The following is a 23,551-nucleotide window of genomic DNA, read 5'->3' as shown; positions in this document are numbered from 1 at the left end:
CAAATAGCATATAGCTTGCAAAACAAATAGAGAAATTCTAACCCACTGGGCACAGACGTCAATTCAACGTCTATTCCACGTTGGTTCAACATAATTTCATTGAAAGGATGAGGAAACAAGAATGATTCAACCAGTGTGTGCCCAGTGGGAAAGCTTCCTTTGTACTTTTTGGATTGTTTTCTTGTAAACATTTTATGGCAGTTGTATAATTCCATATCTTACAAACTGTGTAGAGAATGTTTATCTGAAAGAGAACATTCAGCAAACTGTGACAAGTCATTGTAAATAAAAACAACATTTGTTATTCAAATCGCAGGCCAACATAATCTGAGTCTGTGGATGGATACCTTCGCTCTACTGATCCGTACACAACCGAAAAAAGTTAGCAAAAGTTTCAAAACAAAAGAACATGCACCAGGCAAAGTGGTAGACGGTGACCGTTTCCAGGCATTTCACTTTTTTTTTCCTCCTATTTTTTTAATTTTTATACAACGCTTTCGCTGCATTTCCATACTTGTGCCGCTAGTCTTTGAACACAACGCCTATAACAGTCATTGACTGGCATGATGGGAGAAAGGCCAGTGTCTCACTCGCACACGGTCAGTACTTACTGCTTCTGAAAGGAGTCTGTGGTTCTGTGACCAGGCGGGAAAGGGAAGGAGAAAGAATAAAAGACAGAGAGAGAGAGAGATGGAGAGAGAGCGAGAGCGAGAAACCAATGAAGGTCAAAGCCTCCTGTCATGGCTGCAGGTGGCTAATTCCCCCCAGCCCACAGTAACCCATTCTCTACACACAGTACTTTCTCACCCAAACTCACTCCCCCGTATTTCTTCCTCTCTCTGTTCTCCCTCTCTCTCACACACACACACTCTCTCTCCTGCACCTTTTTATGCAACATTTCGATGGGAACCTCTCATAAAAATTTCCCAAGTTTCAAACCCAACATCAAAAACCCCATCACTCTTCAAAGAAATAACAAACTGCTCTGCCCTAAAACCGTTGCTTGTTGTATAAACGTTCAAGGAGACCATAAATGATGGTTTAGAAACCATAGTGGTTTTACTTGAGAACTGTACCAGAGTTATAATGCATGATACAATACATTGAGGTTTCGTAGGTAACATTTTAAGAGCTAGCTATCCAAAGAAAACATTATTGGTTTCCATTGCGATGAATGGTTAGTTAACTGAAAGTGAGCAACTTCTGTACAAACATACACGTGGGCCTTAAAATGCTTTCTTTAAAAAATCTATTTTTTAAAGGAGAATAGAAGTCATTGCTTTGAAAGTTCACAGGACTTTTCAAAAGTTCACTGCCAACGGGCAGTTAGGTGGCAGAGAGATAGAGAAAGAGAGAGAGAGAATAAGAAAAAAGAACAGAAAAGTATTAATGCCCCTTGTCTACCGCTTCTACAAAAGAACCCATCCTGCTATGCCCTCCCCCTCCCCTACTGTGACATTTAACCATAGTTTCTAAATGCTTCCTATAGCCCGAGTGGAATTTGCTCCGAGGTGCCCGGGCTTTGTGGCGGAAACATAATTAAAACTGGTGAAAGATGTAAAAGGTGGAGAACGGGGATGACATCAGGCCAATTTCACACTAGGCACTCGAATGGCCAGGCCCAAGCCAGGACCCTTGCCATGCAACGCAGATCAAAGCCCACTGTCACCGCACCACTGCAAAAAGAAGGCAAAAGGGCACCTAACTGTGCTAATCCCCAGGACAAATATATTTTAATCTTGTTAGAATACAAGTTAATGCCAGAGCTCAGTGACTGGACTTTGTGGAGAGAACCCGAGTGGACAGATGAACCTCTTACCTTTCTAAATGAGGTACTTCTGTCTGGCACTGCTTGACCATAGTCAGGTCCAACATGGATAACCACCACAATGCATTATCAAGCTACACACGCACGCGCGCACGCATGCACACACACACAGAGCTGGGTCCGTTTTCATTAAGAACAATGATGAGACAAACAGCAACTCCAGCAGTTGTGTCAGTGACCCTGTCTGAATCCCCACCAGGGCACCTAACATGCAAAGGAAATGAGTATTTTGTGGTGCAGTTTGTTCCTTTTGGTATTGAGCCCTTCTCTCTCTCAATAGCACCTTGGTAACCCTTGATCTCTCATGTATGAGACTCAGGGCACTGGGGCCTGCAGAAGTTGACTGGGCAGACAATGAGAAGCGGATGCATTCTAAGAAGACACACAGAAGGCAACTCTCATTTCACACACTGCGTTTGAGTGACCCCTTGAAAACAGAGGCACGGGATCATTTTCATCGTAATGCTAGACGTTTTTAGGGACCTTTCCACTTCCATTAGGCTGTTATAATCATGTAGGATATACAATGTCCCTTTCTGTTATAGGTTACCCTACCCAATCTCTCACCTAGGAGGCATTTTTGTCTTTAAAAAAAAGATATCTCATGAATTTTCATAATCTACAAACTTGTTGAAAACACTTCCTGGACTAAACTAACCAATTGAATAACGTTGCTGATTGATTGATGCATACCAAATATAATTCATTTCAATTTATGGATGATTTGATTCGCTTGCAAAAAAAACCTAAAGTAACACCATGCTACGATGTTGTTGGCGATTCATAAAAAAAGTAGGGATCAGAGAAAATGGTCTCAAATTATCTATGCAGATTTTTATTCTAAAACTGAATTCCCTGAACTGACAAGAACTGAAGTGAAATTGTCTTAAGCTCTGGCAAAAGTCCATACGATAATATGAAAGTGAAGAAGACCGTTCATAGCATGAATTCATGGTAGAGCATCACTTTTGTGGATTTTACGAATTTGAAGTTTGGCTGATGGTGTACCATTGCAAGAGAATAATCAATCATCAAGTAGTTCTGATGGTTATGTTTTCGAACTGACAGGGCTGTGGTATATTGCAGTAACTGAACTTCATGAAATATAACTTATATTCAGATTCACTCAAATTCCAACTCCATCAACTATAAGGCATAACGCCAATAAAGCATTAGCTCCAATTTCCCTCAATTCCTTCATTTTCATGCACAAACACTTTTCTTAAAATGCCGAAAGTGAATTCTAAGTCCACATATGACATAACAACCCACATCAAAACGTTCTGTTAAATGTTTATAAAGGCTGCAGTGAAATACAATAGCAGTGTAGGGGATTTCTTTTTAAATGTCATGTCAAGGTTTCTAGAATAGAATACCATATTCACATTTCACTTACATTACAGATTAGGAAGTGAAGAGTATGAAAGGATGTTCATTCCACTGTAAGATTTTTCATTACACCTCAGACATGTCTAAACCTAATAGTCTATAATTTGGAGTTGACCAATAAACCTCAGTTGTGACTAGTACAGACTGACTGGGTCATGGTGCAGTTTTCAACACAGTGGAAATCTAAACGTTGAACTCGGCAACACTACAACAGTTCCCAAACTTTTTTCGCTGTGAATTCGTCATTCAATATTTTTTTCAGGACCCCACAAGCAACATTCCCTAGTAAGAATTGGCCGCGGCACGTGAGTGGGTCTGACCCACCATTTTGGGAACACTGACTGAAACATCATGCAAATCATAAACATTGGAAATGGAGTCAGCACATGATTTTTCTTCTATACTGTACTGTCATGAGCAATCTCTCATATGGCCAAGCCGTGGAATAAACAACGAGAGAGGTTTAGGATTCTCATAGTCCATACCATATTAACATCCTTGATTTTAACCCTGACCGTTGTAATTGTTCTTATTTTTCTATACCCCCAAAACAGAATTTGTCTAACATTTTGGCTGGATGCAGACATCCACATCCATAATATCTGTCCTTTGTAATATGTATCTGAGTTGCTGGGAGAAACAAAGGCAGCCAGACAGGCAGGGCCAAGGGCACATCCTACTCACCTCAGGCCCCCTTTGCTGTGTAGGGACCACGCTGTCAATCACTCTCTATGGTTACGCATCATGGGCAACAGAGACACAGTGAGAGAGCCGCTGCTACATCACACCAAAAACATCAGTGCAGAAACCCATCCTCAGCATGACATCTTCTTCGTGGAGCACAGCACAGCCATCCTCCTCTCACACTGAACAAAAAAAAGACACAAATATACATTGTGAACAAATGAGATTACCTTATTTACCAGGGGTGCCTAATTTGACCACTGTTTCGTATGATCCAATCTATCTTTTCTTATGTATTGTGTGTAGATTGGATGGCAAAGTGCTGTATACTGCATCACAACAATTCATTTATCAGGAAAAGTACAAAATTGGTGTTCATCAACAGATTGTAAAGAATGACCTCTGAATTAGGCTACATTCAAAGTTGCTGGGGCAGAAGCTAACAGATAAGAGTACTGCAATGGGATTTGTTATCGTATTCTGTAAAACAACATTTGGCATCAATGGCATATAATCACCACAATAAACCAAAATTGTAATATATTCACCCATTTGACACAAATGTAAGGGTAACCATGTTTCAGACCACTCAATGCCCTTCCTATGCCACAAAAACAGATTCTACTTCTGAGTACAGTACAATTCTGGAAGAACAAATGACGCAGTGTTCTATGGTGACGAGAAGCATCATTGGAGACATGATACTGCAGAAAAACAGCGCAGACGTGTTACGCAAGAGGAATAAAATATGATTATGTAACTAAATCCCTGTTTGCCCTTTTACTGTGTACATTGACTGGTAGATTAAGCATAGAGCACCATAAAGGCTTCTCTATGCTCAGTAGAGGAGCTGGTGAAATTGGGCATTAGAACTTGGCTCCAACCTCTCATTTGATAACTGCCGATAACAAAAACGTATCAATGCACGAAGATAAGCCTCACAGCATGATGTACCGTTTACTGTATCCCAGTGAGCAAAACTGGTTTTAAATGCCTAATTTGAACCAGTTTTGTCCACTGTTCCTAGTTACTTAGTTACTTGCCAGACAAATGCAAAAACTGCCACTGTAAAGTCCTTTTTGCAAATAACACTACTCACCAATCCAGATCCTTATACTTCTAGTGTGTGGTCTGCCACACATTACCATGGCGAATCAACATCAATTCTATCATTGAGAGTGTCTGAAAGGCTTGCACTGTCGACCATTCCTGTGGCTACAGTCACAGAGAAAATGGTGGTAGGCTAGGCTACCCATCATCTGTATTAGTAGCACCTTCTACCTGTGCTGTCCTATGCAATTATTCTTTCCCTAAGCACACCCTCATATAATAACTCGCCCTCATACGTCACCGTGTTTGAACAGTTTAATAAAACCACCTAAAGACATATAGAGAGCCCCTAAGCTCGGTGTGGTGAACGGAAAGGGTTATGGTTCAGTGGAGTGTGCCACAGCAGCCACATAGGAGTGGTGAGCGCATCACCACTCCTGTCTCCTCCATGCTGCCATTTTACTGCTGAGTGGCAGACGTGAGGGCGGGGTGGCAGCAGCGGCCATGATGGAAGAATCACTACACCCAGTGGTCCACAGGAACAACAACCACCGTTTCCTGCAGCTGGATGTGTGCTAGTGAATAGGCACTGGTCATCACAAACTCAAAATAAATAACGGTACGATGTGTGTCCCGTGTGATTCAGTTGGTAGAGCATGGCGCTTGCAACGCAAGGGTTTTGGGTTCGATTCCCACGGGGAACCAGTACTGTAATTCACTCTGGATAAGAGAGTATATGAAATTACAAAAATGTTAACGTTAATGTACTAACGAAACAATGAGTTTTCCTTCTTGGATATTGGAAAAAAATGTGAATAGTAGACCGCAGATTTGTTTATTTTTATCAAGGAACAACAGAAGTAGACAAACTACGTAGACACGCTTTATTGACCATTTATTAACAGTTCTATTATACATTGAATCAATAAATATATTGTAATAACTTCATTATTTGACAAGATTTGTTAAATTCTGTTCTCATATATTCGAGTGGGTGGCTAAACTGTCAGAACTGTCAACAAACCAAATGGATATCTCTTGACATGATACAGCAATTTATGTCCCTCAATATAAGAATAGAAGTGGCCTTGCAATATTCCATACAAGCTATAGTTACACTGCTTTTCAGAGTCAATTTGCACAAAAACAATGCAATGCCTTTGAGTCTATTAAGAAGCTATGTTCAAACTTTTTTTTATTTTTACATTATATTACCCTGTATTACTTAGTACATAAAATTATTAAAAAACTTCACAAATTACTCAAATACTATAATAAAAGTATGTTGGGTTATTTTACACATAACCAAAATAATGCATTTATCAGAAAAATATTTCAAAGATTACTTACTGAAAACTTTATGAAATTTGATGTCCCAACTGTAAAATACTGAAAATCCAGAAGAAATGCTCCCATGTAGATCATCTGCTATGCTGGGTCCCCGTACCACATAAAGTCAATCATGCTTCCACAAACATCCCCAAGTGAGCAGGTATAATCTGCTAACAAACAAATGAAATAAAGAAACGTGTTTGCTTGTCAGAGCAGTTAGCGCCACATATGTACCATGCCATTGTGCCCTTCAATGTTATGTAGCAGTTCCTGCTCAGACTTATACAAAATTAATGAAACAAAAACAAATCAAATGAAACTTCAGGAAAACTTTTGTCAATGCATTCAACCTAGTGATCCTTTCCAGAAGACTGTGTATTATGTGGGTCACATCCTCCCCCCACCCCAAAAAACCCATCCCTTTAGATGACCAGTAACTCTTAACCAACTACATTTAAGGTCAGAGTTCATAATTTCCCCTTGGCAACACCACAGCAACATGTGACAGTGTCTAGACAGGTCATGATGCCCCACCACCACAGGCCAATCCCCCTGGCTCTTTCCGGAAGAAGGTGTCAGGAGCAGCCAAGTACAGGGTAAAGAGGGCAGGTCGGATCAGTGCCCTCCACCCTCCACTGATCAAAGCTGACGCTCCTCCGTGCCATAGCCCTGGTCAAAGGGGGCAGGGTCGGCCGATGAACTCTGCGTTTCTGTAATCTGGACGTGTCCAGACCCAATTGTCTCCTTTCACAGCCCAGAATGGACCCTTCCGGTGCCACTGATTACATTAGGGAGAAGAGGCTCTTTTCACAGGGGCCGTCCACACAAAAGGGGAGCTTCCGTGCCCCTCCACCATCTGGTCCCCAAAATAAGAGAAAAGGTCCCTGGAAGAGAATAAGCCTGGCGTGCCGCGCCTCCCTTTAATTAAAGGGATCCTATTTGAATAGATTGGATGGCTGGACAGATAAGCAAACATACAGTAAAGCCTCACACATTCAGCCCAGAGATTGGGACCCAATCTGCATCTACAAATAAAGCCAGTGTGAGCTATAACCATGTTGAAGGATTTATGCAAATATGGATTTTTGCTGCATAACCGCAGAAAACAACAACAATCGAAATGTGGCTATTGAGCACCATTCTTAAGCCATCTGTTAATAACCACACATTTTAATTCATAATTCATCGGGGGGGAAAATGTAGTACTTTGAATTGACAAATGGTGTAGAAAGGAGAGAGTTAATGTCAAAATTATCTCTTGTTGATCTGAAGGTGATAGTAACATGTTCATCAAAGCTCCTACCTCAGCAATGACAGGCCCATCCATGTCTTTTCTTGGCCAGTGTGAGGGATTTGAAGGGCATCTCTCCGGACATGGTACAATGCGAGAACAAGAGGATCCAACCGGCCAGCCATCCTTAAAGAGAGGAGGCCCCTCAATAACTTATCCATTGTATTCCCATTGGAGGAACGGACAGCCATCTTTGAAAAGACTCTGGACAGAAACTGGTCTCTATATCTATCGTTACAGAGGCAGAAAATTCTTTCAGGTTGCAATTATCTCAAGAGAACTCATCAAATGTTGTTGTCCATGACTAGAAAGAAAACAAATCCAGCCATTGAGGGACATTTTAGAAAACATGCCAATTACATAACTATCATCATCGGGCATCTACAGGCATCATGATAAGATTATACACAAGCAATATTTAGACAATTACTTTTTACATGGTTCAAATAATCCTCCAGGTAGAACTGAGCGTGTGCCAAACAATAAGACTTTGAATCCATGATAATCAGTTCCTCCTGAACTGTAATCACTTTTAATTACTTGTTTCTCTGAAAATTATACTTTAAGGCCAAACGGCATTGTGATATTGCTGTTATGATTTCATCTCGATTGTGTGTGTGTGTGTCTGTCTGCAGGGCGTGTCTGTCTGTCTGCAGGGTAAGGGTGGGGTCTACAGATGGATGTCTGAGACTGACTCAGTTCACTTCGACTGTTTTGGGACAACTCGAGGGAGCGTGGCATGAAGAGGGCAGGTGTCTGCAGTCAAATGGAGTATATAAGCACAGTCCCACTCCACAGTATTTTGGCTTCGTAATTAGTGTTTGTTTCATACGAATGTTTTCCGAGCAACAAATTATGTTATCTGGTCTTATGGTTCCCCATTACTTCTGGTAACAAACAAACTGAAAACAACTTCCAATCCTACAGAGACCTGCGAATGGCGTTCCAGGGAGGGACTCGAGTCACCGTGTGAAACGAACAAGAACAGACACGACACCTGGCATTTCTCAGCCAAAGTGTGCTGTTGCACACTGCTGAGCACACTGCTGAAACAGCCTGCTTATTTGTGCTAGTTGAAGGAGACTTGCAGAAATGGCAGTCTAATCTCCCCTTTTGTTTTCCCCAACAACATTTAAAAAACCTGGGGCTTTATTGACGAAACACATCTGAAAACTGCTTTTCTTTTTGTTACACACAATTTCTGATAAAAGTAAATCATAAAAACAGTGATAAAAGCTTTCTAGTTGAAATATGCTAAACTTCATTGTAGCCTGGTGTGACGCGAGTTGCCCATGCATAACAGCTACCCCAAAACATAGCTTGCGGTTTCCTTGGCATCACTGTTTATCCACAGTCCTGAAGTTAATGAAAGTGCCCAAAGTCTTTAACAATGAGCGCACTGAAGAAAAAAACCATGCAAAATGATTAAAGGGGGAGTAAAGCTACTAGATAGAGGTTTCTGAAAATGGTTGAAATGGGGAAGCAAACATAAACTCCACATTAGACTCATCAAATTGCAGTATTCTACTGATATGAGCTTACACTATATTTGTTTCCTGGTTGATAAACCAGACTTCTTTGTAATATGCACAAGACTTGACGTGAACATAAACCCATCGTTAATTGTGCCCCTTGATTTGAGATGACAGTCACCCAAATATACTGCTCAGTCACAAATGTCACGGAACACTGCATGTTCACCACCAGACATTTGCATACTGTATGTGACACAAAATGTTATTGTACAGTAAGATCCGGTTAATATTGATAATTCCATGAAAATGATATTCGCTGTGTATTCATGTTTGAGGTTATGATTGTTTGACAAACGAGGGCCTATGTAACAGTGAATATAATATGGTATTCATGCTTCCCCCATTTTTAAGTGATTCTTTAAAATCCAGCCAAAGACATCAACTCATTAAAAACTTTGTTTAAAGGGGAAGTTCAGTATTTTACAACTGGATGTTAAATGATTCATCATCATGAAAGTAGTCTATCGGCCAACAGAAACTGTAATCCATGGTTCAGTTCTCTAAATAGCCTCTACAAACTTCAGCTAACTTTAGCCACCGCTAGCGAACAATCAATTGAAGTGATAGGGGCAACCGAGCAGTGTATTTTTGAAATGATAAGTAATTAGCCCACAGTTTACAGCTGTACAACCGTCCTTAAGATGGTGTTGTAGATGAAAGAGGTCAAGTCAAAACAAACGTTACCATTGAGGTCAATGAGGGATCCTGGAGGTCACGGTTGTAAGCCCTGCTAAGAGCCTCAGATGACACAAACTGAACACAACACTTTGTAAATGTCTATTTTAAAAAAAACAGCAGGGTTTAAGCACACAAACATGAAAAATATCAATTTCACATTTGGTTTAGCGCTTTCACACTTTGTGTCACCGACACTCACGTTGGGCTGCGGAAGACAAAACAGCTCCTGGATAAGGATTGTGTTATTGCCTATCAATTAGGATCAAATGGGGATTAACCCACATGGCTGGTGGGGCAAGGTGGAGTGGGGGCAAGCACACCACCCCTGAATACCAGGGGTCACACCTCTGACTTCATTAGGCCTGACCTTTCCACACCCTTGTGTGACAGGAGGAAAGACATGGTGCAGTCTGCATTTCCCCTTTTCTCATTTTTACTTCTGTGGAGACAAATATATGAAATAGGCCAAAGGCATGCTAGCTCGCACTCAGTGAGATATGAAATCTACCCTAAAGGTCTCCTGACTGACGTGGATTTTCATGGTTTGCAGTAGGTGAGTATTTACCCTCCAACCCCCACCCTCCCTGTACTAGAAATAATTTCTTCCACCTTTGAGAGAGGTGAGCTTTACTAATTAGTTATGGTAGCTATGAGGAACCGCGGGGTAGACTGGTTCTAACTCCACTGCCTGGGCGTCTTAATTCATGAAAGGTCACAGTGCTGAAGGAGAGAGAGTGCAGGTATTCCAGGTGAACAGAATGAGCCTCTAATCAAGAAAAAACGTTAATACACCCTCAGGACGAAAACTGCCATGCGTACGAGGAAGCGTGCTGGAAAAAATACTCCAGGATGGTCGATATCTTAACTACGCAGGTGATACGCTAGGCTATGTATTTCATTTCCTTTAGGGAGATTGTCATGAACTATCAATTAACTCAGCTGACTAATGGTCAGTCAAGAAGTACAGGTAGTACAAGAAGCGCTCAACCAAATGTGTAGTAAGATAAATGAGAAAGAGCGAAGACAGAGAGGAAGAGAGGAATAGTCCATCTCATTATTCTGCCAACTGACAACTCCAGATATGAATACACTTCTCTAATGTCCCTCTTTTATTAAACACCTTCCATTTTTCCTCTGAACAAAGCAACAACAACGAGTTAGCATGGAAGCAACCCCTGCCCATCTATACCATTGGTCAATTCATCCCAAGAATACTCAAGAAAATAAATAACCAGGGCAGCAGCATGGTATGAATGTGTAATACTGTATCTTACGATGAAAGATGATACATACTAGGAAAGAAAAATGTGTTTAATATGAGATGCCATCCCTGGACAAAAGTTTCCAGCCACAGTCTCTATTCAATCTGGACAACCTTATGGAGAAAACACATGATTTCACGTGAAATGTTAACATGTTTTGCACATGTAATGATATTTCACATGATCACAATCTTTCACATGTGAAATCATGGTTTTGGAAGACTTCACGTGACATGGTATTTCATGTGGATATTTTTCACATGAGATTCCACAGGTGATGCCCTGCAAACAAAAATGAGTCGTTAGGATGTCCCCGGAACACGCAGTCGCAGTGTTCTCAACTTACATATTTTACACACATGATTATGTTATGTACATTTATTATTCAACAGGTTCTCACCTGGGATTTGAACTCACAACCTCTTGGTTGATGGCATTCTGATATTCCTGCTATGCTACCATGTCTGTGTCAATAACTGATTTCACCTGTATTCCAACACTTTGGAATTCCAATTAAATCTCAGCTTTCTTAAAAATACACTCAAGAAAAACTATTATATTTATCATAGTGAGGTGTAACATTAAAACAGAATAACATGTCCCACCAACATTAGACAACTATACAGAAAACCCTGAAATTGCTGAAATAAGTAAATTAAATCAATGATGAGAGAATAGTCAAATTAACTAATAACTAAAATAGCAGTGCAGAGGGAACTTACATTTTTAGATATATTTTTGGGGGTATTTTACCCCCTTTTTCTCCCCAATTTTGATCTTGTCTCATCACTGCAACTCCCCAACGGGCTCGGGAGGCGAAGGTCGAGTCATGCGTCCTCTGAAACATGACCCACCAAACCACATTTCTTAACACCCACCCACTTAACCCGGAAGCCAGCCACACCAATTTGTCACAGGAAACACTGTTCAACTGACGACCGAGGTCAGTCTGCAGGCGGTCAGCCTGCAGGCGCCCAACCTGCCACAAGGGTCTGTAGTGACGCCTCTAGCAATGCGATGCAGTGCCTTAAACCGCTGTGCCACTTGGGAGGCCCCCAGAGGGAACTCTTTTGCTAAATGCAGAGATTTATTATAGCTAATGACATTGCAGATGCCTTCTGAGAACGCTACATACTCTTTGGCCCAGCAGAAAGATCAGGGCACCCCAAATCCAGAGGTTGTGATTTCAAATCCCAGGTTGGGTCATATTGAAAAGTCTGCACTAAGTGATAACGTCAAATGGAATCAGATTGATTGAAGATGTTTACAATATTTTAGCTGAACAGCGTACCACTTTCATTAAAACCCCCATACCATTTCATTACTTCCCTTACAAAAACAAACACGTGAAATATCAAATCAAATTTTATTTGTCACATGCGCCAAATACAACAGGTGTAGGTAGACCTTACAGTGAAATGCTTACTTACAAGCCCTTAACCAACAATGCAGTTTTAAGAAAAGACCCGCCAAAAAAGATAGGAATAAAAAATGATTAAAGAGCAGCAGTAAATAACAATAGTGGGGCTATATACAGGGGGTACCGGTACAGAGTCAATGTGCGGGGCACCGGTGTTGAGGTAATATGTACATATAGGTAGAGTTATTTAAGTGACTATGCATACATAATAACAGAGAGTAGCATCGGGGGGGGGGCTGGATGGCCCCGGTGATGTACTGGGCCGTACGCACTACCCTCTGTAGTGCCCTGCAGCCGGAGGCCGAGCAGTTGCAATACCAGGCAGTGATGGTCTCGATGGTGCAGCTGTAAAACCTTTTGAGGATCTGAGGACCCATGCCAAATCTTTTCGCAAAATAGGTTTTGTCGTGCCCTCTTCACGACTGTCTTGGTGTGCTTGGACAATGTTAGCTTGTTGGTGATGTGGACACCAAGGAACTTGAAGCTCTCAACCTGCTCCACTAAAGCCCCGTTGATGAGAATGGGGGCGTGCTCTGTCCTCCTTTTCCTGTAGTCCACAATCATCTCCTTTGTCTTGATCACGTTGAGGGAGAGGTTGTTATCCTTGCACCACATGGTCAGGTCTCTGACCCCCTCCCTATAGGCTGTCTCATCGTTGTCGGTGATCAGGCCTACCACTGTTGTGTCATCAGCAAACTTAATGATGGTGTTGGAGTCATGCCTAGCCGTGCAGTCATGATTGAACAGGGAGTACAGGAGGGGACTGAGCATGCACCCCTGAGGGAAGTCCGGGATCCAGTTGCAGAGGGAGGTGTTTAATCCCAGGGTCCTTAGCTTAATGATAAGCTTTGAGGGCACTATGGTATTGAACGCTGAGCTGTCGTCAATGAATAACATTCTCACATAGGTGTTCCTTTTGTCCAGGTTTGAAAGGGCAGTGTGGAGTGCAATAGAGATTGCATCATCTGTGGATCTGTTGGTGCGGTATGCAAATTGGAGTGGGTCTAGGGTTTCTGGGATAATGGTGTTGATGTGAGCCATGACCAGCCTTTCGAAGCATTTCATGGCTACAGACGTGAGTGCTACGGGTCGGTAGTCATTTAGGCAGGTTACTTTAGTGTTCTTGGGCACAGGGACTACTGTAGTCTGCTTGAAACATGATGGTATTATAGACTCAGACAGGGAGAGGTTGAAAATGTCAGTGAAGACACTTGCCAGTTGGTCAGCTCATGCTAGGAGCGCACGTCCTGGTAATCTGTCTGGCCCTGCGGCGTTGTGAATGTTAACCTGTTTAAAGGTCTTACTCACATCGGCTGTGGAGAGCATGATCACACAGTCATCTGGAACAGCTGATGCTCTCATGCATGTTTCAGTGTTACTTGCCTTGAAGCGAGCATAGAAGTTATTTAACTCGTCTGGTAGGCTTGTGTCACTGGGCAGCTCTTGGCTGTGCTTCCCTTTGTAGTCTGTAATAGTTTGCAGGCTCTGCCACATCCGACAAGAGTCGGAGCCGGTGTAGCACAATTCAATCTTAGTCCTGTATTGATGCTTTGCTTGTTTGATGGTTCGTCGGAGGGCATAGCGGGATTTATTATAAGCTTCCGGGTTAGAGTCCCGCTCCTTGAAAGCGGCTGCTCTACCATTTAGCTCATTGCGAATGTTGCCTGTAATCCATGGTTTCCGGTTGGGGTATGTACATACGATCACTGTGGGGACGACGTCCTCAATGGACGTATTGATAAAGCCAGTGACTGATATAGTGTACTCCTCAATGCCATCGGAAGAATCCCGGAACATATTCTAGTCTGTGCTTGCAAAACAGTCCTGTAGTTTAGCATCTGCTTGACCTGACCACTTTTTATAGAGTCACTGGTATTTCCTGCTTTAATTTTTGTTTGTAAGCAGGAATCAGGAGGATAGAGTTATGGTCAGATTTGCCAAATGGAGGGCGAGGGAGAGCTTTGTACGCGTCTCTGTATATGGAGTAAAGGTGGTCTAGAATTGTTTTCCCTCTGGTTGCACATTTAACCTTTTGATAGATATTAGGTAAAACTGATTTAAGTTTCCCTGCATTAAAGTCCCCGGCCACTAGGAGCACTTCCTCTGGATGAGCGTTTTCCTGTTTTCTTATGGCGGTATACAGCTCATTGAGTGCGGCTTTAGTGCCAGCATTGGTCTGTGGTGGTATGTAGACAGTTACGAAAAATACAGATGAAAACTCTCTAGGTAGATAGTGTGGTCTACAGCTTATCATGAGATACTCTACCTCAGGCGAGCAAAACCTTGAGACTTCCTTAGATATTGTGCACCAGCTGTTGTTTACATAAATGTATAGGCCCCCACCCCATGTCTTACCAGAGGCTGCTGTTCTGTCCTGCTGATGGAGTGTATGTTCTTAATGTCTGTATGCTGTATGTTCTTAATGTCGTCGTTCAGCCATGTCTCAGTTCATCCCACACAAGGCACCCTGATCTCCTTCCGCGAAACCTCTGTTTCCTTCTCCAGCGAATAACAGGAATATGGGCCTGGTCGGGTGTTTGTATTATATCCCTCCCGTCCGACTCATTGAAGAACTCCTTGTCCAGTTTGAGGTGAGCAATCGCAGTTCTGATGTCCAGAAGCTCTTTTCGGTCATAAGAGACGGTAGTAGTAACATTATGTACAAAACAAGTTACGAACAATGAGAAAAAAATAAAAAAAATAGCATGGTTGGTTAAGAGCCGATAAGAGCCCTCCAGTGCCGTTCCGGCGCCATGTTGCATTTCACATGTGAAAATCGAATCTGCACTTTCACTTAAAAAACATTCAAATGTTATCATGTGCAGTTTCATTGCATCACGTTGAAATTTTACATCCCCACGTTGTCAAATTTATTTCACAAGATCATGTTTTCACATGCTCATATGCTTTCACGTGTAGTTTCATTTTATCACATGTTGCTTTTACATGTTGTCACATTAACTTCACATAAGATCACGTGATCATTTGAAATGCATGTGTTTTTTTCTGTAAGGGCAGTCTTCACGGCTAGAGGTTGCAGTTAGAAGTCAGACGTTGCTCACCCACCCCTACCGCTTTTTCATAAGTGTTATGGAGAGTTTTATAGACGAGTAAACCCCATGTAAAAGGCAGTGGCTGAAGGATTTGCAGTCAAATGAAAACAAGGGAAATTGCTGGAGCTGTCATTGTTACGCAGCTGGGTGGAAAAGGACATGCGGTGTATGCACATCCTAAAACTAGCAGCTGCATCTAGAACGGTTGAACATGGGAAATCACTTAGCATTCAGACTGAGCACCGCAGTCAATATCTGAAACAAACCATTCACTTGGTTACCATTCAAAATAAACAGCTCCCAGACAAAAACCAAGAAGTCCACTTGACATGCTCACAGAGCCATTCACCTACTACATGTTCAAAACTTTACTTCCATTAGTACACTCTTTGAAAAAACGGCTTCCAAAATGGTTCTTTGGCTGTTCCAGGTAGAACCATTTTGGGTTCCCTCTGTGGAAAGGGTCCTACAGTACATGGAGCCCAACATGGTTCTGCCTGGAAACAAATGGGTTCTACTCTGGAGCCAGCAAGGGTTCTTCAAAGGGTTCTCCTATGGGGACAGCCGAAGAACCCTTTTAGGTTCTAGGTAGCACCTTTTTTTCTAAGCGTGTAATCTGATGTTTACTCCATGTTTTCATTGGCATTGATATTTTTTGTCCAGCTAATCTTTCCTGTCTGAAGATCCCTTTGTTAGTGAGGGGAAAGCCAATCCTCGTCAAGGTAGGCTTTATGGCTGAGAAGTTCGCACAGGATCCTGGTACACACATACCAGACTTGAAAGGATGAGTAGCATGAAATGTGTACTGTACTGTACAAACATGATACAGCATTATTACAATGTCTTCATTACAATGTCAGAAGAAACATTGAGTAACAAAGTGTGCTAGATATCAAGACTTTAAAAATGGATAGTTCACTCAAATGACCAAAATACTTATTGGTGGTTTCCTTACCATGTGAGCAGTCTATGGACAAGACCACAATTACATACTTTGGTTTTGTTTACCTGACCAGTGTCTCCAAATACTTACTTTTTAGCATCCCCCCCCCCAAATAAAGTAATTATCCCTGATTTGGACATGAAACACAAACAAATGCTAATATAAGGTCAGGGGATATGTCTCTTCTTCATACCCATAGCCCTATATGGATAGTCCTTTAGACAACAGTAAAGACGAAGGTACTGTTCACTCTGGATTAGAGCATCTGCTAAATGGTAGCTAGGTTGTTATCTTAAACTACAAAACACATTTTCTTATATCGAAACAAACACACTTTCGACTATCGCAGCTGCCTAGAAGGTAACGCTCGTGTTTTTTTTTTTTACACAGTCAGAAATTACTTAGAACCTCAGAGTATTCATAATAAGAGTATCACAAAATAAAGTATTCATATTCTTCAGCAGAATGAACTTTGAACTAAGCAGCCTTTATTCTATGTACTATGTGTGTACGGTACAAAAATATATATTTTCACAATTTTTACTAAAGCTCAGTCATGCAGTGCCTTGTTTAAAACTTTGGGAGATCTTCATGTTTTTGGTTGTTATGTAATACTTCAGCCACAACCATCAATGTAAAATGATCTATAATGCCTGCTGGGGTCAATACCAAATAGAAAATGTAGATGAATCTAATCCCATGTGTTCCAAACCCCAATGTACCCGAGAAATCTCACTGCAGAAAACTCAGCTCAACTGTGTTGGGCTTCGCTTTGTCTCACCCTGAAGGTCAAGAAGTTTGAGAGAACAGTGAAAATCCAGGACTATAGTGCAGACAACCTGACATTAAGCTAAAGCTTGATTCTCCTACCCCACCACCAGCCCTCAAAGCTCCCCAACACCCCTCTCCACACCACAACACACACACAAACCCACAGTCCTCTTTCACTCTTTCTACCTTTGTGACGAGGGAGTAGCATGGCAGCTCAACGCGTCACTGACAGACATTCTTGTGTTATGTGGTATAGAAACCCAGTTCGGCCTTCACAAAAGTTTTTTTTCTTTTTTACAGTAGACCAAGACCAGCATTCAGAGAGAGAAAGTAAGAGGCACCAGTCATCTATGCCCCACAATTCAAAAGATTAAGTCACTCGTCATACGTGGAGTTTGTAGCTACAGTTTTTACTATATGGGAACATGTTAAATACTTTCAACCAGACTATACACAGGACAGAGAGAGACATTTCAATGTAAGGACATTTACAGTTTATGAGTATTTTTTTTCTCACTTACAGAGGATACGTTTTTTTAAGACTTGATAATTCTTTGATTGTTCAAAAGTATGTTGACAAATAGTATATAGAAAACGTATTACAAGTGAATGTGAATTCAAGCAATTTAAAAATAACGTGGGCAAGTATAAAACATCAAATATTATTCCAAAACCTAATGAACTCGAAGGCCAACACCATAAAGTCTTATCGGTTTAAAGGTTTAGTTGTGAATGTCCACTTCAGGGGGTGAGTTTATTTGTTAATTCATTCCTCATGTAACATCCATTCTATTATAGTATAATAATTGATTGAAACGTTAGTTGAAAGTTACCTTTATTGCAAAAGAATATTCATAATATACCCATATATACCGTTTGAGTTTTGCAGTAATGATGGGTGTACAATCGCAATAAATATTTCAATGGGTTACACAAAATGAACGCTAAAATATACAATATTAGACCGCAAACCATGTACAGTACAAAATGGTTTTGTAGTTTTTGTTTAAAAACCAGCCAAATAACAACGTGAAATTGCAAAAACAAACAACAACAAAAATACAAAGACATTAAATTGTCACGTAACGTCATTCTATCATATTTTACAATAATCAGTCAATATTATACAATGTGGTATGTATCCTTATTTGTGTAAATCTAATTTGATTGCAATTCTTCAAGTTCACGAAAAAGTGAATAATATATTTGTTTGCAAATCTACGATTTTATTTTGTATTTTTTATATGTATTATATAAGCACCATCTGATAATGTTTGATACTAAAAATAACACGACTTGGTACGGTTTGAAATGAGGTCATATATAGGCCTACATATTTCCCACTATCTGTATTTATCAAGGTTACGTTTTTATTTTAGGACAAAACAACAGATAACAAGTTAAAATTAACCTGAAAACTATATTTTTTTTTTATATTGTGAAATGTTTTTATTTTACATAAACATTTCTTTTACATATAAAAAATAAAAAAATATCATAGGACATGTTGGATCGCGGTCAAATGTTAAATAATATACAGTCTCTGCTGAGAACAGTCAACTATTTTTATTTGATCTTATTTGACAAACAGATAATGTTGTATGATAACATTTTATGAAGATTGACGGGAAACCATATTTTAGTACAAATCGCCCTGATTCCTATACGCGCTGCATTTTCAATTAGCCTGTTCCAGTAGCTACACTGGAGCGCAAACTCTTTCCCCTTCGCTAGCATAAAATGGAGGCTGCTGGCCTTGAGATTTCAACAGCTAAGACCAGCAAAGAGTACAGCTGTGCAAAGACTCATGATCTTGTGCAGCCATGGGGGACGAGGAAAGTGGGCCCATATTCTGGCAGACTGCCAGGAGACCCCTTAAAATACAGCGAAGGCCTTGAGCCTTGATTCAAAAATATGCCAGACCAATGTCAAAGGAAACGCCCTGTTTCCAGAGTGCAGCGTCATTACGTAGTCAGAATAGGAAAAACAACCAGCCATTTAGAAAGCAGCATTGGCTGGTGTAGCTGTTGTGTGGTGCACTGCTCAAAGATGAAATTACCGAACTTAACCTAAAGTAATATATTGTATGAGCAGAGATACCCCAAGACATGTTTAGATAAAATATCAAACGGCTTTACATGAAAGATGAACCACCATTCTCTCTGGGAAGTTCCATGATGCTAGACCATAAATTGTGACTTCGGCCACTAGAGTGAGGCAAGCAAAAGGGAACCAATAGCAGAGTAGTAAAATTATTCTGAGATATACGTCAGTATTTTTTCCCAGCTAAAAGCCTTCGGTGAAAAGTTATCCGACTTCAGATCCACATTTTTTTATCATCTTATGAAGAGATCAAGAATCTGAGTTTATTAGAAAAGATTGCTGAAAATGATTGGACTGCAGTGCTGAGTACAATGTGCCATTTCTCAGCATCACATCAGATTTGACGATGCAAGCTACTACTCATTTTCTGTTAATATTAGTCCGTGCAGCAAACTCATGTTCCCCCAAGGCGATAACACTTTCTCTCTTTACCCAAAACCTTACAGCATTCCTAGCATTTCTCTTCTCTCCTTGCATCATGCTCAAATGTGCTTTAGCGAAAAACAGGTCAACAAGAATCTTACCATCATCCCTGGAAAAGTGTCATCAGTACACACATGGGGGGTTATCGACAGGGTTCAAGGTGTCATAAGGGCCCCCTGTAAACAAAGACAACAAACATCTAAATATGCTGCTAACATGAAAAACTAAATAATACTCCATGCTTGATATAGGATTAAGGACAGAGCCTGTTTTAAGTGCCACTGACATGTTCTTAAGCATTATAACTGCATAATGTATGGGCTGCTTTCAGTAAAGTGCAACCGAAAAAAATGAAAACAATTTGAGTCATAATTTAATATATATGTGTGTGTGTGTGTGTGTGTGTGTGTGTGTGTGTGTGTGTGTGTGTGTGTGTGTGTGTGTGTGTGTGTGTGTGTGTTGAAGAGCATGGCAGGGATTTCCCAAAAGAGGCCTATTTTATTGCATTGTCATCGTACACAAATTGTATGGTTTTGAATTTAAACCAGCTCCGCTGGACCATCATGAAAATGCTTGCAGACAGACTAATAGCACCATGGGCACGGTTTGCTATTTTTTCTCCCTCTCTAATTGCAATTGGAATATCGTACATGTCAACCATTACAGGTCAGGTTAGGGACACACCTGAAAAGATCAAAGGAGCTGGCGTGTTTAAGCGTGGCTGCACACTTCCCAAGTTAGGCTACACTGAAAACAATCTAAAACCTTTCAAAAACCATTAAGGAGTATGATGAGGGCTCAGTGAGGACAAGGTCTGACAGCAGATACACAAAGCAAGCTTTAACAGGTGATAATTAAGTGATCTGTCCAGGCCGGTCAGTGATAAGAGTCACAGATAAACATCACAGAGCCACCGAGCGGAAATAACATGTACTGTCAGACAGCACCCAGAGGGCTGTTGAACAGCACCCAAAGTGGCCTTGCATCCATCAGCATCTCTCTGATTAGGCCTGTCTAAAGAAGAGCTCTAGTGGTCTACTACTGTACATCATTAACTAGACATTAGAACTCATTCTGATCATTTGTGGTTTTTGTACAGTTTTTACTGTATTAAATGTAGGCTATGAAATCTTGTGTCCATTAACCACATTTGGCACGCGAAAGAGTCTGCATCGAAGACTTGTCTATCACTTGCATTAGTTATGTCAAACCATACTGACGAGTCATTTTGAGCCATGAGGAAAATTGTGATGGGTGTGCCGGCGAGATCTCAATGTTCCAGGCTGCCCTGCTCATTTTCTGAACTCTTTCACTCCCTTCTACTGTGACGACGAGAGGCGTGAGACTGAATACTATGGATTTTTGGCTTAAACAAAACCAGACACTGAGATAATTCATATCATATGCATATCAAAAACAGGGGTGATGTGGGAAGAATATTGGATAACAATGCCCAGAACAATTGTTTACTTAACACATAAACAAAAAGCAGTTTTGGTGCAATGAAAGCTCACTTTAGATTTAGCAGTACCAAATAAATCTATGATTTCTCTAATCTAACGCGGATAACCGTGTTATACTATTCTGTCCAAGATTTGTCTCATCACATTCATCAACTAGCCAAAGAATCAATAGGCGATGGGACATAACAATGCTTTGAGACTTCAACAGCCGCCATCTTGCCCTGTCAGACCAGACTAGTGCCTTCATACAACTACAAGACAAAGCAAAGGTGTCTATTTCACATGCAAAGATTAATCTCTGACTGAGGCAACAAACAAAAAAAAGGATAGAGAACCGTTGTATCTAAAGACAATTTCTTAGAAGTTAATTGTATGTGTAATGGAAAAATCTACCATGTAAACGTTTCAGGCTACACGATTTATTTTGTGTCTTATACAACCATTTTGAATGGCTTCTCTTCAACTAAAATGCAAGTAATTCTAGTGTCCTATGCCAAATCCAGTGAATGACCAGTAATCAACCACCTTTGTGAGGTGCAGTAGACTAAACGACTAATAAACCTACAGCCTGAGACTTATGACGTTTTGATTCATCTTCAGGGCTACGTGGCCCTCCCTACCTGAAGTAACAACTTGTTACCTATATACATTGACTGTGTGAATAAAGAAAAGTCATAACTGTTACTCGTGTTTTGACACAGTTCCAACTTCCAATCCATGACTAAGATCTCTTTGAGCAATAGATATCATTTACTTTTTGGGTTAGGCGCTATCCTGCCTTACCTAAACAGGTAGACGCCATTTTTACAATACCTCTTATTTACTTTTCAAACAGAACCAACCTTTCAAATAATTGCTCCATTGAAATGCCACGTTACGCTTAAACTTCAGCTGATAGGCTTATTTTCAGAACCGAAGAAGATCATACCTGCGGGGGAAGAGCACACTAGAAAACAAACAAAACTAGAAAACCTACGTGTAAACTATTTTTCTACGTGCCAACAACGGCTCTTGTGGTCATATACACACGCTCAGTGCAGCTACACTAAATTAATTCAAATTAATTCAAAGTTGTAAATGTTTCCTCATCCAAAAACAACAAATGACTAATATGCTAGTTTGGCGTAACATCAGGGTATATCACACTGATAACATTTTCCAAAAAGCTATCATCATCCTCTGAAGATGCTCAACAGGTACGCGCCACTCTCGTGAGGTGCTCAAAGGGTTATTAAGAATAACGGTATTCACGAGAGCAAAGATGCGTTGCCTGCGCACATTCACAAAGTAGGCTACAGGACGAAGAATGAGGGATAGATAGGCTACATATTCCCAAAAGCAACAATTGCGTATGTCTGTACAGAGCATCATTCACATCGCATAACGCATGCAGCGTTATATCAACGAATTAACAGCAATGACGTCAACTTTAACGGCATGTAATGTTGGTTACTTTTATGTTACAATAACACATTTCCATTCTTTATCATAATAACATATACATTTTTAACAGCAATGAATAACAGCATTTAGTAAGCTTATATAAAATAGAATCGCGATCTACAGACGGTAGTCTTACCTGTGCATAATGAATTGTCTGATGATAAACATTGAAAAAACTTTCAAAGCATGAGCCTAAATATTGATTTGTATTGCGTCGTAATTCAATCGCTAGCATTGTTGAGTGACTGTAAATTCCCATTTCGAATTCATGATTTCTTATCAATTTACATAGCTAGAGCCTTAACTCCATCTCCAATTTTATCAGTTTCAGACAGACTCCAGACAGTCTCAGAGCAGTTACGTTCCTGTCTGTGTTGCGCGTTCACGACCCGCGCAAAAATCAGCAACATTTCAGACTGACAGCCAGAGAGCCAATGGGATTGTGAATCTGAACCTGGCATCCAATGACAAAAGGCCATAGTGAAAATCCTGGTGCCCGCGTGTTGGGGGTGAAAATGAATCAATAGTCTGGGAATTTGAAAATAGCATGAATGTGAAAACTGCCAAAGCACTTAGCCCATCTTTTGTTAAATAAAGTGTCTTGTAGATTTGTCAATGTAGTGCACCTATACAGAATGAATCCACAACTGTTAGGTTTATGTAGGCGTAATGCAAATGTTATATGCAATAATTCAGCCAGCAGACAGACCAATTGTTCCCAAAACAGTTATGAATTCTGTAACATACTTTCACACACAGCTTATCATGAAGGTAAACGTTTTATTATTGACAAACCCAATAGAGGGTGTCCCGGAACATCCTGACATATTGATTTGATTTGTTTTTGTGTTTGTAGAAGCTGTTTGGCTCCTAAGAATTGCCT

General features: G+C 40.7%; 1 long non-coding RNA gene across 1 annotated transcript in view; it reads right to left on the bottom strand.

Annotated features, from left to right (window-relative positions):
- Positions 1-23,030, bottom strand: part of LOC106578607 (uncharacterized) — a 33,842-nt gene extending 10,812 nt beyond the window's left edge. Inside the window, exons 1-4 of the long non-coding RNA XR_001322487.2 lie at positions 22,805-23,030; positions 22,068-22,153; positions 19,864-19,938; positions 3,902-4,083 (exon numbers count right to left, since the gene is read on the bottom strand). This is a non-coding gene — a long non-coding RNA (uncharacterized lncRNA). The remainder of the gene's footprint in view (positions 1-3,901; positions 4,084-19,863; positions 19,939-22,067; positions 22,154-22,804) is intronic.
- Between the last annotated feature and the right edge of the window lie 521 nt (positions 23,031-23,551).

This window comes from Salmo salar, chromosome ssa19 (genome assembly GCF_905237065.1).
Source record: "Salmo salar chromosome ssa19, Ssal_v3.1, whole genome shotgun sequence".
Lineage (NCBI taxonomy): Eukaryota > Metazoa > Chordata > Actinopteri > Salmoniformes > Salmonidae > Salmo > Salmo salar.
Note: the sequence above shows the minus strand (reverse complement) of the source record. Positions and strands in the feature narration are given on the sequence as shown.